Source organism: Miniopterus schreibersii, assembly GCF_964146895.1.
Source record: "Miniopterus schreibersii genome assembly, chromosome: 15".
NCBI classification, from domain to species: domain Eukaryota; kingdom Metazoa; phylum Chordata; class Mammalia; order Chiroptera; family Miniopteridae; genus Miniopterus; species Miniopterus schreibersii.
Window position 1 is genome coordinate 42,796,889 of NC_138115.1, and position 13,996 is coordinate 42,810,884.

The window sequence follows — 13,996 nt, forward strand, 5'->3', positions numbered from 1 at the left end:
GAAAAGGTTCTGTGGCTGGTTCCTTCTGGTCCCACCTTAGTCAAATGCTGACTCTTTCCTTTGTCTTATCACCAGATCCTTCTGAACATCCAAGTTTTCACTTTCTGCCCTGGACTGTTGTGCTAGGTGTTGTCCACACAGGTTCATTCTTCCTGAATGATCAACATGTTTTGTGTTGCCTGCTATCAGTGATTGACCCTCACTGACTCCAGTAAGAAGGACCCCGACGTGGGTGTAGATTCCCTTTCCTGCAGCTCCCCCGCAGTGAGGAGGGCTGCCTGAGCTGGAGGTTCAATTCATGCAACTTCCTCCCAAAAGCACTGATGGTTCATAACCAGCTGCCTGGGCTGGTGGTAGACCACTACTGCTTTTCCTGCCTCAGGGACAGTAACCTTTACACACACATCATGGAGTCCCTTTTTAAAAAAATCAGTTCCTGCATATTTCTAGTAGGAATATTAAAATTTCTGCCCCTGTAAACATAACTCTCCCCAATTTTAAAACAGTTCAGATAATTAACTGACCTCACCTTCCAACCATCACTTAACTCTAATAAGAGGGAAAAGTCTGCAGCTTTTCCTTCCTGTAGAAGGGGGAAAAAGCAAAAACAAAAACCCATGATTACGGTGAAGACTGCAATAGCACAGCAGCAGCATTTAGGGTTTTAAAAATTATATTCAGGTTCTTTTGTGTCTGGTTTGTTTCGCTTAATATAATGTCCTCAAGGTCCATCCATTCTGTAGCACGTATCAGCATTTCCTTCCTTTTTAAAGCTGAATAATAGTTCATGGTGTGTATATGATATATTTTGTTTATCTGTTCATCCACTGATGGACATTGGGTTTTTTTCACCTTTTGGCTATTGTGAATAATGCTGCTATGAGCATGGGTGTACAAATATTTTTTCAAATACATGTTTTCAATTCTTTTGGATATATACAGAAGAGGAATTACTGGTTCATGTGCTAATTCTGTGATTGATTTTTTTGAGGAACCACCATACTGTTTTCCATAACAGCTTTACCATTTTACAGTCTCACCAGCAGTGCACGAGGGTCCCAATTTCTCCACATCCTCTCCACTTGCTATTTTCTGATTTTTTGATTGACACACAGTGGGTGTAAAGTGGTGTGTCACTGTCATTTACCTATCCCTAATGATTAGTGATATTGAGCATCTTTTTACGTGCTTATTGGCCACTTGTGTATCTTTTTTACAGAAATGTCTATTTGCGTCCTTTGACCATGTTTTAATCTGGCTGGTTGTTTTTACATTGTTGACTTGTAGGGGTTCTTTATATATTCTGGGTATTATTCTCTCATCAGATATGATCTGCAAATATTTTCTCCCATTCCATGGGGTGCCTTTTCACTTCGCTAACAGTGTCTTTTGATGCATGAAAGCTTTAAATTGAAATGAAGTCCCATTTATCTATTTTTTTCTTCTGTTGCCTGTGCCTTTGGAGGGATATGCATTTGGTGCCATTATGATCCTCTTTAAGACAGACCTCTTAGTGGGTGTGGAATGGTTATCTCATCACGTTTTGATTTCCCTGATGGCCAGTGGCGTTTAGCATCTTCCCGCGTGCTTGTTGGTCATTGGTCTGTCTTCTTTTCCCCAGTTATTTTTATGTCTTCTTTTTCCTACCCACCTATTCTCTTCCACTCAGCTGCCTGTTCTTTCACCAGGGCCACACTCTTCCTTCCTCGTTTTCTCATAGGACTACTCTCGGAATTCCACCCTCCCTCCATTTCCTTTACTTTTTCTGAATTGTCTCGGATATTCTCTCTTATTAATTCATTGGGGAGAACTTTAAAAATTGGCACATTATCATGCTAACAAAATAGAGACAACTTTGTTTACAACCACCCCTTACCGACTGCTTACGGTATTCTGATGCTGTTCAAATGCATTCTAAATATCCAGTGGTAACTGACTGACACTGGAAATGGTATACACGTAATTTGTGATTTTAATGAAATAGTATTGCAATAACTTTAGAAAAGCAGTTGACGCACAGGAAAGGGTTAACTTCAGCCAGTGGATGCCAGGAGATAATGCATGATTTGTGGTAAGAGGTCTCATCTAAATATTTCTCCTAGTTTTCTCAGCGTGGATAATTGCTTACTAAGCTAGGCTCTTTGCATAACTTTCAATTTTCCAGCATCTGATTAATCTTGACAATTGAGATTCTCCATGGAAACAGTGGAGCAAGAAGCTATACCTCCCAAAAAACATAAAAATAGCACCTTCTTATTTGTTGCCTGGCAGTAGTACTTTGCGTTTATTCACAGGGAAATTTATGTTTGCTGATTGGTGTGACTTTGGCAGGGAAAGGGAAAGGAGAATCTAGTTCTCTCAACACTCAAAAATTGACAGGCCAGTTTAATATTTTTTAAAGACCCAAAAGAGGCCTCCATAACCCTAAAGAACATAGAAAGCATATATATAAGAGAATAAGCATTTTAAATATAAAGGCAGAGGGAGTACAATCAGAGAGGAAGCTCCATCAAGGATCTTTGATGACAAAAGGTCTTTGATTAAGGGACCTACTAGTAATGAAGCTGCTTTGGCTCTTAAGCAGTGTGGGTTTAAATTGCATTTATAAGGCTCAGCAGTAGGTTTCAGTCTAAATTTCATTTTATCCTGCATCTTATTTGGTCCCAGTGGTAGACAGTATTTTTTGTTCACAATTCTTTCTTCCTTCCCCGCCCTTGCCATGTTTTGCTATGGATAGAGTACATTTCTCTACCTCACTCACTTTGGACTTGCTCTATAGAATGTGGGTAGACATAACACACATAGGTCATGTCTGACCACAGGTTTTATATAAATTTGTGAAATTTGGCTTGACCTCCTGAATTTCTGCCATTTGCCATGAGGAGAGAATGCCCCTGGCAGCCATTACCCATTTAGCCTGGCTCCTGGAAGGAGAAACAAAAGGAGCAGACCAAAATCTAAGGCCGAGGTAAGCCTGGCCAACCCACAAGCAGTGCACAGGCCAGTGATGGAAAAATAAATGTTTGTTGTTATAAATCACTGCCATTTGGAGGTTATTTGCTATGTAACATTATTGCAGCAAAAGTTGACTAATACGATCATTGAGAAACTAATTGTTCCCATAATGCCTACCATGAGCAATCATACAGACTTTGAAATGTGCACTCTGGGTTCCAATTAGCTGGTCCCCATCTTTCCAGTCATTAATCAGATGGATCAAAATCTATTTAAGAGACCTACTAGCTTGTCTTGAGGATGCTAAGGATGTTCTTGAAGGTGAGATTTTTTTTAAGTCTGCATTTATAAACTGGGGACAGATATTCCAGGAATACTATTACTGGAAAACTCCATTTACAGAACAGCTTGTATGTTCTCAGTTAGGAAAACTTTAAACATGCACGCTGGCAGCTCCAGAATTTCTATGGAGGTGGGCTGAATAACAATCTGATTGGAACGGGGTGAGGTGAGCAAAGAGGCTTGCCATTGCATTTGCTTGAGCACTTTAATATAATTGAAAAAACTCTCAATTGGCCAAATTGAAGAATTAGTTGGAGAGAAGCTGATGAAGATTATGTGGAATCCCAAAGCCCCACACTCTCAGGTATTCCTTAGCCCATACAGTGCCTATATTAAGTGTATCTATAACTACACAAAGAGGGCTGGAAGCATAGACACCAAAATGATAATGGAAGTTGTAAATGAAAGTGGAGTTCTGGGAAATCTTTACCCTCTTTTTTTAAATTAAATTTAATTTTTTTTCATCACCATTTATCCCTCCTGTACTCTCTTCCACTGCCCCCCCCCCGCAATCACATTTACCCTCTTCTTTGTATTTTCCATATTGTTTGCATCTTTTGCACTTAACCTATATCACTTCTCCCACCTCCCCTCAAAATAAGTTATTTTCCACAAAGAAAAGAAAGGAATCCTTCTGACTTCCACTTTTTCCCACATCTCATTTTAGTCACCTAAATGGTACACCTCAAAGCCCCCAACTTTCAGTTCTCCCATTATGTCTCTTTCTTGCTTTTTTACTTCATACCTTCTCTGAAAACAACCAAATATAAAAGAAAGAACACTAGGTGTAAAAAGGAGCTGTAGCCTGAGTGTTAAGAGTGCAAGTCCAGCCCAGCCGGGTGTGGCTCAGCAGTTGAGCGTCAACCTAGGATCCAGGCGATCAGGGTTCGATTCCCGGTCAGGGCACATGCCCGGGTTGTGGGCTAGCCGATCAGTGACTCTCATCATTGAGGTTTCTATCTCTGTCTCTCCCTCTCCTTTCCTCTCTCTGAAATCAATCAAGACATATTAAAAAAAAAAAAAAAGAGTGCAAGTCCAGCTCCCAACTTCTCTGTAGGACCTCAGCCTCCACATCTGAAAAGGGAAGGACTAGATGAAATAGTGGTCACAAACTCAAATGCCTAGAGAAGCCAGGGAGGAACAAATGAGAGACCCAGGTGGTCTGGGGGGAGTTGAGGGCATTGTTGGACTGGAGGACACCAGCCCAGTCTACAGGAGGCACCACTGCTGGCCTGAGGTTAACAGATCTTCTGATTGATTTATCCACAGGCTGGATAGGATATCTGGATAGGATATATGAAATCTCCTGATTTTTTTAATGCTGGCAAGTAAATTTTAAAACATTCTGTGAATTCCTTGCAGGCCAAATTAACCACACCTATGATGCTATCTGGCAGCTGGTGAGCTGAACCTGGGTGGGATGCTCTTTTTGGCCCCTTGTTTCACTCTCCCGGAGCCCACTCTGGCGCCACCTAGTGAGGGGAACTGTCATACTTCCCTCAAAAGCATTGTGAAACAAACGACTGTTTCTTAAAATTAAACAGGTCGATTAAGAGGTGATTTATTTGCATGCCAAAAACTTTATCTTACTAAATGGCCTCTTGGGTGTAATTAAAATACACTAAAACATGATTTACTCACAGCAAATTGAGAATACAGGATTACAAAAAGTAAAGAACATTTATTATTAACCACATTCCAGGCACTGTTCTGTTTTAAAGTATTATTTCATTTACTCCTCACTATGATCCCATGAATTAAGTAGTATTACTACCCTGATTTTATTAGATGGGGGAATCAAGCCCAGAGAGATCATGCAACTTGTACAAAATAACACAGCCAATTAGTGGTGGAGATGGATTCCAAAGCAGGCAGCCTTAATCAAGAATGTATGCTCTTAAAATAATTACTCTAAGTTGAAATTAGGGTCTTCCCTTAAATCCTTAGCAGAATGTAGGAAGAATTTTGAAGCAAGAATTCTTGTTTAGAATTTTATAGGATTTGGCTTTAAAAAAAAAAAATCTGGCTATCTGAACAGGATAGGTATCGTCAGGTTACACTTTCTCATAGCAGGTTTTTGCAGCAACTTCTGGAAGAAAAATTGGGTCACGAGGAGGAAGCATAGGCCAGAAGAGCTGAGCAGCCACTGCCTACGGCTGCCAGATTTATCAAATTGAGGTGAGCTTGTTTCCATCCGTGAGAATATATCTCGGAGCTGTGGATTTTTAAAGCTTTTAATTTTTAAAAAGCACCAGGAGCCTTTCCCACCCTGTGCATACAGTCTTCACAGAGAGAATGATGTGTTGTATTGGCACAGAGGCTCCAGTTTAAACAAGCTCCACAAAGCAGGAGTGAATTCCCAAGGTGCCAAACCCCTGTAGCGAGTTCCTGTCTCCAGAAGCCAAGTGCCTGATGACCATCTATGATGATCTAACTCTTTAGTGATGCTGTGTTTCTGGATATTAACAGCCTGCTGATGAAGAGCATGAACTTGCCTAAATTTGAATGGGCTCCACCTCTTATTAGTTGTGACCCCTTTGCCCCTGAGACATCTGATCTGCAAAACAGAGATCATAATATAACCTACATCCTGGGCTTTTGATGAGGTCATGCTGGATTCATGCTGTAAAGTATTTAAACAGTGCTTTGCACTTAGTAAGGGTTATAAAAAAAAATTGGTCATGCCTGGCTGGCATGGCACAGTGGTTGAGCATCGACCTATGATCCAGATGACCACGGTTCGATTCTCATTCAGGGCACATGCCGAGGTTTTGGGCTCGAACCCCAGTAGAGGGTTTGCAGGAGGCAGCCGATCAATGACTCTCTCTCATCACTGATGTTTCTGTCTCTCTCTCTCCCTCTCCCTTCCTCTCTCTGAAATCAATAAAGACATATTAAAAAAAAGGTCATTATTATCAAGGCCACTTAGGATTTCTCCTTGTTGGTCCAGATTAACCCAGATCTATTGTATATCTACCAACACCACCTACCTTTAGTAAGAATGGATAACAAAACAAGAGCCTTACATATGCTCTACAAGAGACTCGCTTCAGATCAAAAGACACACAGACTAAAAGTAAAGGGATAGAAAAAGATCTTTTTCATGAAAATGGAAGCAAAAAAAGCTGGAGTAGCAATACTTATACCAGACAAAATAGACTTTAAAACAAAGGCTATAACAAGGACAAAGAAGGGCCCAGCAGTTCCACTGCTGGATATTTATCTGAAGAAACCCAAAACATTAAATCAAAAAGACATGCATTTCTATGTTCATTGCAACATTATTTACAATAGTCAAGATATGAAAGCAACCTGAGTGGCCATCAATGGATGAGTGGGTATATACAATGAAATGTCACAGCCATAAAAAAAAAAATAAAAAAATATTGCCATCTGCAACAACATGGATAGACCTAACCTAAAGGGTATTGAACTGAGTGAAATAATTCAGACAAAGAAAGACAAATGCCATATGATTTCACTTATATGTGGAATCTAAAAAACAAAATAAATGAACAAGCAGAATAGAAACAGACTCACAGAAAGCATTTTGACAGTTGCTAGATGGGAGGGGGCTTGGGGGATGGGTGGAAAAGGGATTAGGAAGTACAAATTGGTAGTTACAGAACAGTCATGGGGATGTAAAGTACAGCATAGGGAATATAGTCAATAATATTGTAGTAACTGTGTATGGTTTCAGGTACTAAATTTATCGGGGTGATCACTTTGTAAGTTATACAAATGTCTAATCACTGGGTTGTATACCTGAAACTCATATAATATTGTGTGTCAACTATGATTGAAAAAATAAAGCATTATTTTAAAAATAAATAAAAACATTGTCAACGCACATACCCCAGCCCAGTTAAGACTGCTCGGTGATAATAATAACAAACATTACAGAGTTCTTACTAGGTGCCAACCCCATATCAAGCGCTTCACATGTGTTATCTCATTTAACATGCTAAACAATTAGTTGGATCTTATTATTACCCCATTTTTCAGATGAGGAAACAGGCTTGGAAAGCTGAAGTTAAGGTCATAAATAGCCAGGAAGCGGTGATGCTGAGAGCCCTGCCCCGTCAGTGGAGCCCCAAATGCTTCCTTCTGTGGCATTTTATTTCCAGAATATCTCCTGAGCCACTAGCTTCACCATCAATCTGCACCCACCATCATCAGGGCTACAATAAAAGGCAATCAAATGATGGGTTTAATAAAGACATCGAAAGCATTATTTTGTGTTTCCAAAGCTGTACTCTCATTCTGTGCCTGAGTGGGAAGGAAGAAATAGTGTTAACCTCTTCATTAGTCTCTCCTCCCCCACCAGACTTATCAGCCCCATAAACAATAGATATAATTACCCTGAACAATTGTGTGTTTATTTCTATGTCTAGACACAGAGCTTACAGTTGAAAACAAGAGAACAGAAAGAATGCACCCTGCTGTTTTTTAATTCTTGGTGTCAAACTTTTCCTCAGCCTGAATGCCTCTCTTGTGATCAGAAAATGTATATTCAGAGTATCAGGGCTTCTTTTAAAAAAAAAAAAAAACTTCTTGTAGAGGAATCGGTATTAACTTAGGGGTAAGACAATAATATATTTAAACAGCTTCTAGTCTGAGTAGGAAGTCATTTTACACCACAGAGGATTGAGAAAATCATGAAAGGATGCTAGAACTGGTGAGTGACAGCTTGGTGAGGCATAAGGTATTCACATAGCATCAGAGTACCAGTGCCCACAAATTACATGTTATGTCATTTTTGCTTTGCGTGTACAAATTGCCATCTGCAGATAAACCTGAGGTTTGTGATCAGAAGGGAAGAACTGATTTTTTGTTTGTGTTTTTTGTTCAGCCATTTCATATAGAGGACACTGATAAGCCCTCCCTCTTCAGATCACAGCCGTTTCATCTACCCCTAAGCATGGCCACTAAAACTTATTGTTAGGAGAAATGTAGTGGCCAAATGGGAAAGAAAGAACTGTTTTTAATTCCACAAACCCAAAGTAGGTTAACACTAAGCATCTCTTCACACCTTGCTAGCTTCCCACGGTCTGTTTTTCCTCAAGAGAGTTAAACGGAATGCAAACCAGCAGGGGATTCCCACATGAGTTAGCAGGGCTGCTGTGTCTTACTAACTAACCTGACTGTCACCCCACCCTCTGCTTTCCCTACTTTAAAATCCCCTGCGTCTGCCCTAGCCGGTTTGCTCAGTGGTTAGAGCGTCAGCCCTCAGGCTGAAGGGTCCCAGGTTCTATCCCAGCCTTGGTCAGGGTGCAGGAGGCAACCAATCAATGTATCTCTCTCACGTCGATGTTTCTCTCTCCCCCCCGCCCCTTTCCACTCTGAAAAGCAATGGGGGGAAAAAATATCCTCGGCTGAGGTTAAAAAAAAAAAAATCCCCTGCATCTTATAATCTTATAATACTCTGCTCTCATAATACTCTGCCAGGGGCAACAAACGTCACAGAATGGCCTGTAGAGTACAGAGGCTTTGACAAATACTGCAAAAATAAAATAAAAAATGCTTTGAATCAAGAATAATAAGGACATGAAATAAAGCCAAATGCCATGACCATGGGAGGAGACCAGATAGCAAGCCTTGTGGGTTTGAAAATGCATTGGGACAAGATGAAAGAAGAGTTGGGTTGGATATCCCAGCATTTGCAGCAGTTGAGCAAGGTCAGCTGGGTCTGACCTTGTGGCTACAGTCACCACAGGAAGTTCAACAGTATCAAGGAGCCAGAACAATCAAAGCCACAGGAGAAGACACCTTGACTTATTTCCATTTGCATTACTGTTATAAATAGCGTGGCCAGGACCTTCTTGGGTGGCCTAAGGGAGAGGATTTGTGGTCCTACTGTTCTTCCTTCCGGCTTATTGATAAATGAAAGGGCAAAGGGGGACGGCATACTCCCAATTAGCAAAGGTCTAAGACTACACCGGCTGGACTAAGGAAGAGACACGTGAGATTGTCATTTTCCTGGTCGGATCAGACATTCTCAAACAAAGAAAGCTGTCTTAACATGACCCACCCTCAGTGTTGTATAATTTGTGATAAGGTGCCACCTAGTGGCCTGTCGTAAATTTGTTTTCAAGTTAGAGGTGTATGTAATACAAGCAAAGTCACAAAGGCCTAAACCAGCACTGTCCATAGTGTGAGCCACATGTGTGAGAATTGTATAGAAGCAGGGACCGTGAAGGGCATTTCTGAGGCCAATTCTGAGGCTTAGTATGATGAGGTCTTGGGACAGGTGGTAGCAGTGGCTGTGGAAACAGGCAGAGGTCATGAGAGGCATTTCCTAAGTATGGATGGTGAAAGATGATTCTAGATTTTGACCCTAGATGCCTGTAACTAAGCGGTTCATCTGGTCTAAGGATCTCTGTTGGATGATCCAGAGACTCTGGGGCACTGAGCCTTGTTCTAGGTTTCCAGCTCTGAATTCAAGAACATTTTGGACCATTTACCTGGGGTCGGGGAGGGTGACAAATGAAGACTGTTCATGCTGAGGGTACTTGAATGTGCCCGTTAGTACCATTATATATTGTTTAACCCCAGATTTCATGAGGGTCACTGGCACAGCACATGTCCAGGCTTATATATACACGCACAGGGCTGGGCCTAAGAGGAACAGCTGAGCTTCCTGAAGGCCTAACGTGACCCAGTTTTACCTATATATGTTTCCATCTGCAACTCACCCCCACCACTAGCACACACACATCTATGGTGAGATTTTTTTCAGTTCTGAAGCTAGGGTTTTACTCTATCCAAAAAAATGCTGCTGATCAATGTGCTGGTTTTTGACTCTGCTCATTTCCTTCTGGTTCCCCTAGGTATGTAAAACCTGTTTGATTGACCCAATGGGGCAACTGGGCTTGACTTCCCTCCAATTGGAGCCAACTATAACATTCATCAATACAGCTGACAGGCAGTGGGTGAGAAAATGAGGCACCTAGGGAATTCCCATTTGCCTGGGGCAGATCAGCCTCCTCTCTGTTGGAATAGATTCAAAGCACTTCTTAACTATCATTGATAATGCAGGAACACTTAAAACAGTTGCTTAACCTCACCTCTTAATTTGCAATGGCCCAGAAATCCTAAACACAAAAAGAACTTGAAACAATTTGCAATTGGATTTACAGGTACAGACTTGCCCAATAAACTGGGATTTCCCAAAGGAGTCTGGACTGGAATGAGAAACATCAGGTTCTGGAAAGAAAAATCACTGTAAGAGAGAAACCCTGTTTAATTTACCTAAAGAGGGCCCATAATCCTAAGGAATTATTAACTGAAAAACTATTAGAACTAATAAACCAGTTCATCAAGGTTGCGGGATACAAGATCAGTATAAAAAATGAATTATATTACTATGTACTTGCAATGAACAATCTGAAATAATATCTGTGATACGTGCTATAACATGGATGAACCTTGAAAATATTATGCTAAGTGAAAAAAGCCAGTCACAAGAGGTACACATTGTATGATGATTCTCTTTAAAGGCGATGTCCAGAAAAAGCAAATCCTCAAGTGGTCAATTTGAGACAGAAAGCAGATTAGTGATTGCCAGGGGCTGGGGTTAGGAGGAATGGGAAATGGCTGTTAATGGGCACAGGGTTTCTTTGAGGTGTGATGAAAATGTTCTGGAATTAGTGGTGATGGTTGCACAACTTTGTGAATATACTAAAACTCACCAAACTATGCTTTAAATGGGTGAATTCTATGGTATATGGATTATATCTCGATATTGCTATTTTTTAACAAGAAGCAAAGATGAGCAAAGAAGCTGGTGAACATGAGAATATACTTAAAACACACAACAGCAACAGCCAAATTAGGGGATTAACAGCATGGCAGGATTATAATAACATGATCATTGGGGCTGTGTGCTCCCACAAACACACATGGAATAATTTTAATTTCAAAAAGATGAAGAACTGCAGTTGATGAAAACATATTGAATATATACAAAACCATGAGTTTGGAATAATTTTTTAGAAAGGAAATAGTCCCACAGATTGCTGGAACATCAAACTTACTCCTCTGAAAATTGGTAATTATAGGGAAAGAACTAAACTTTCTGATATAAACTGAATTTAAGTGTAACCGAATATCCCGGTGGAAAAGGGAAAGATTTTCAGTACAGAAGAATTATGCCTAGGGCTGGGAGTAGGGTAAAGGTGAGTCGGTATAAAATTTAAGAAGGCACTCAACCCCAAATCTAGTTAACAAATGCACAAGTGTCCAAATTAGAAAGTCATTTCAATTATTAATGAAATAACTGATTCAGGCAGCAGTCATTAATGCTTCTAAAGCCACTAGGAGAAAGGCTGATAGGAAATGTATAAAAATAAGGCTGTCACTATCTGAACCCAAGGATCAATCCTAATGTCACAAAAAGTGAGACAACCAACATTATGTACCTTCTGATGTGGGTGCAAAAAGTACACCTAGGAAGAGAGCACCACCTAGGAAGGATTCTCAGGAAATAATTTCTGAATAATAACATAATCGAGCCTTTAGAACTGACCTGTAGTCCACAGGAAATGTTGAGCATAAAGGATGCAGTCCGCAAGGAAACAACATACCAGATCCCAAAGGAGGGATCTTATATTGGACCTTTTTCATCAGCAAGTCAATGAAAGAAATAATAAAAGGGGACGGGGCTGTTCTAGATTAAGAGAAATGTAAGACTTAAAAGACATAAGAAACACAAGAGACGTAACAATCAAAATGACCTTGTTTGATCCACATTCTAAACAAGTTACAAAAGAATTCGTACAATAGAGGAAATTTGAGTATGGCTTGGTAATTGAATATTAAAGAAATATTTTGAATTTTGTTGCATGTGATAATGGCACTGTGGTTATGCATGAAAATATTTGGCTTTTTCTTTCTGAGTTGCATGCTGAAGTGTTTAGAGGTGAATTACATGATGTCTTTAAAACACTCCAGAAAAAAAAAACACAAACATAACAAGGAAGAGTAGATGAAACAAGTATATGGTAAAATGGAGCTAGGGGATGAACACTTGGAGTTTGTTATACTTTCTACTTTTGAGTATATTTGGAAAGTTTTACAATAAAATTCCCCCCCCCAAAAAAAAATATGGGTACGCTGTTATTCTAGAGAAACTATTTTACCTGTGCGCATGTTCAAGAGTGAGCTCTGCAGCCATGTTTGTAAAATGAAAACTGGAAATTAATGTCTGTCGAGAAGAGATAAATAAATTGAGGCAGAGTAATAAGAGGTTGTCCTGTCAGCAGCCATTCCCCATTCCTCGTGGTCAATAAAATCCTGATACCCTGATGGAATTGGTTTGTGGATGCATCATGATGAAGCCAAGGCATGCACTGGAATCTTTCTTTTTGCCAGTAACCGCCCAGTGGTGGTTGGCAGGCAACCAATTCCACCAATGAGAACTAAAGGGAAATTTTGGTGAGAGTCTTCTAGGAAAGATTCACCATATTTCACTGATTCTAAAACACAACTTTTCATCTCTGAAATTGGCAGGGTTCTCACAATCCATAGCATTTCAGAATCACTATCAGATGGCTGTTGTGGGTTATCTGTCCTTCCCTCTGTATGTGCAACCTTGATCTGAAAACCTACCATTTGTGACATCTTCTGGTAAGATCTAGAAAGTGCCAGAATTAAAGCCTACAGAATGACCCTTCTTGAGACAACAGTGGCACTCCATGTGAAGAGATACTGTACTGCCAACGGTCCTGAAGTCTCAAATAATATAGGCATTAATTATCTCACTGATGAGAAATCTGCAGGTAGGCTGTTCCGTTGTTGGATCAGTGACTCAACAATGTCAGGATGCAGTTTGACATCCCTGGGATTCTTTTTGTCTTCCCTTGGTGGGCCCAAGGTAACTGCCACAGCTCTGAGCATCGTGCCCTTGCCTGACTGTATCCAAAGCAGGAAAGTGGGGGGGGGGGAGTGGCTGGCAAAGATGATGCCTTTGCGACAACGTGGATGGACCTTGAGAGTATTATGCTAAGTGAAATATGTCAAACTGAGAAAGACAAATACTATATGATCTCACTTATATGTGAAACCTTTAAAAAATAAAAAGAGCTCATAGATACAGAGAACAGATTAGTGGTTGCCAGAAGTGGGGGTGGGAGCGAGGGAGCAAAATGGATGAAGGGGGTCAAAAGGTACAAACTTCCAGTTATAAAATAAGTCATGGGGAGGTAATGTACAACATGATGACTATAGTTAATAATTACTGCATATTTGAAAGTTGCTGAGAGAGAAAATCTTTAAAGTTCTCATATCAAGAAAAAATTTTCTGATCACAAGAAAATTATTTGCAACTATGTATAGTGACAGATGTTAACTGGACTTAATGTGATGATCATTTTGCAATAAATTAAAATATCAAATCACTATGTTGTATACCTGAAACTAATATATAATGTATGCCAGTTACACCTCAATTTAAAAATTGAGACAAATTAAAAGAAAAAAAAGAATGTACTAAGAAGACATGACGAACTAATGTGGTATCCCATTCCTGCAACAGAAAGACAACTTGATGGGAAAATGGCCAAGTCAAAAAAAAAAGTGTTGAACTTAGTCAACAATAATGTACCAATCAAGGTGATCTCTTGGATGTGACGGATGTACCATAGTAACTTAATAATTAAGAAGTCCACAACAGGGCAAACTAGGTGAGGAGTATACAGGA

General features: G+C 40.1%; 1 protein-coding gene across 1 annotated transcript in view; it reads left to right on the forward strand.

Moving 5' to 3' along the window:
• The window catches only part of CNOT10 (CCR4-NOT transcription complex subunit 10), a 75,369-nt gene that overhangs the window by 22,175 nt on the left and 39,198 nt on the right, over nt 1–13,996 (forward strand). The window lies entirely within an intron of this gene.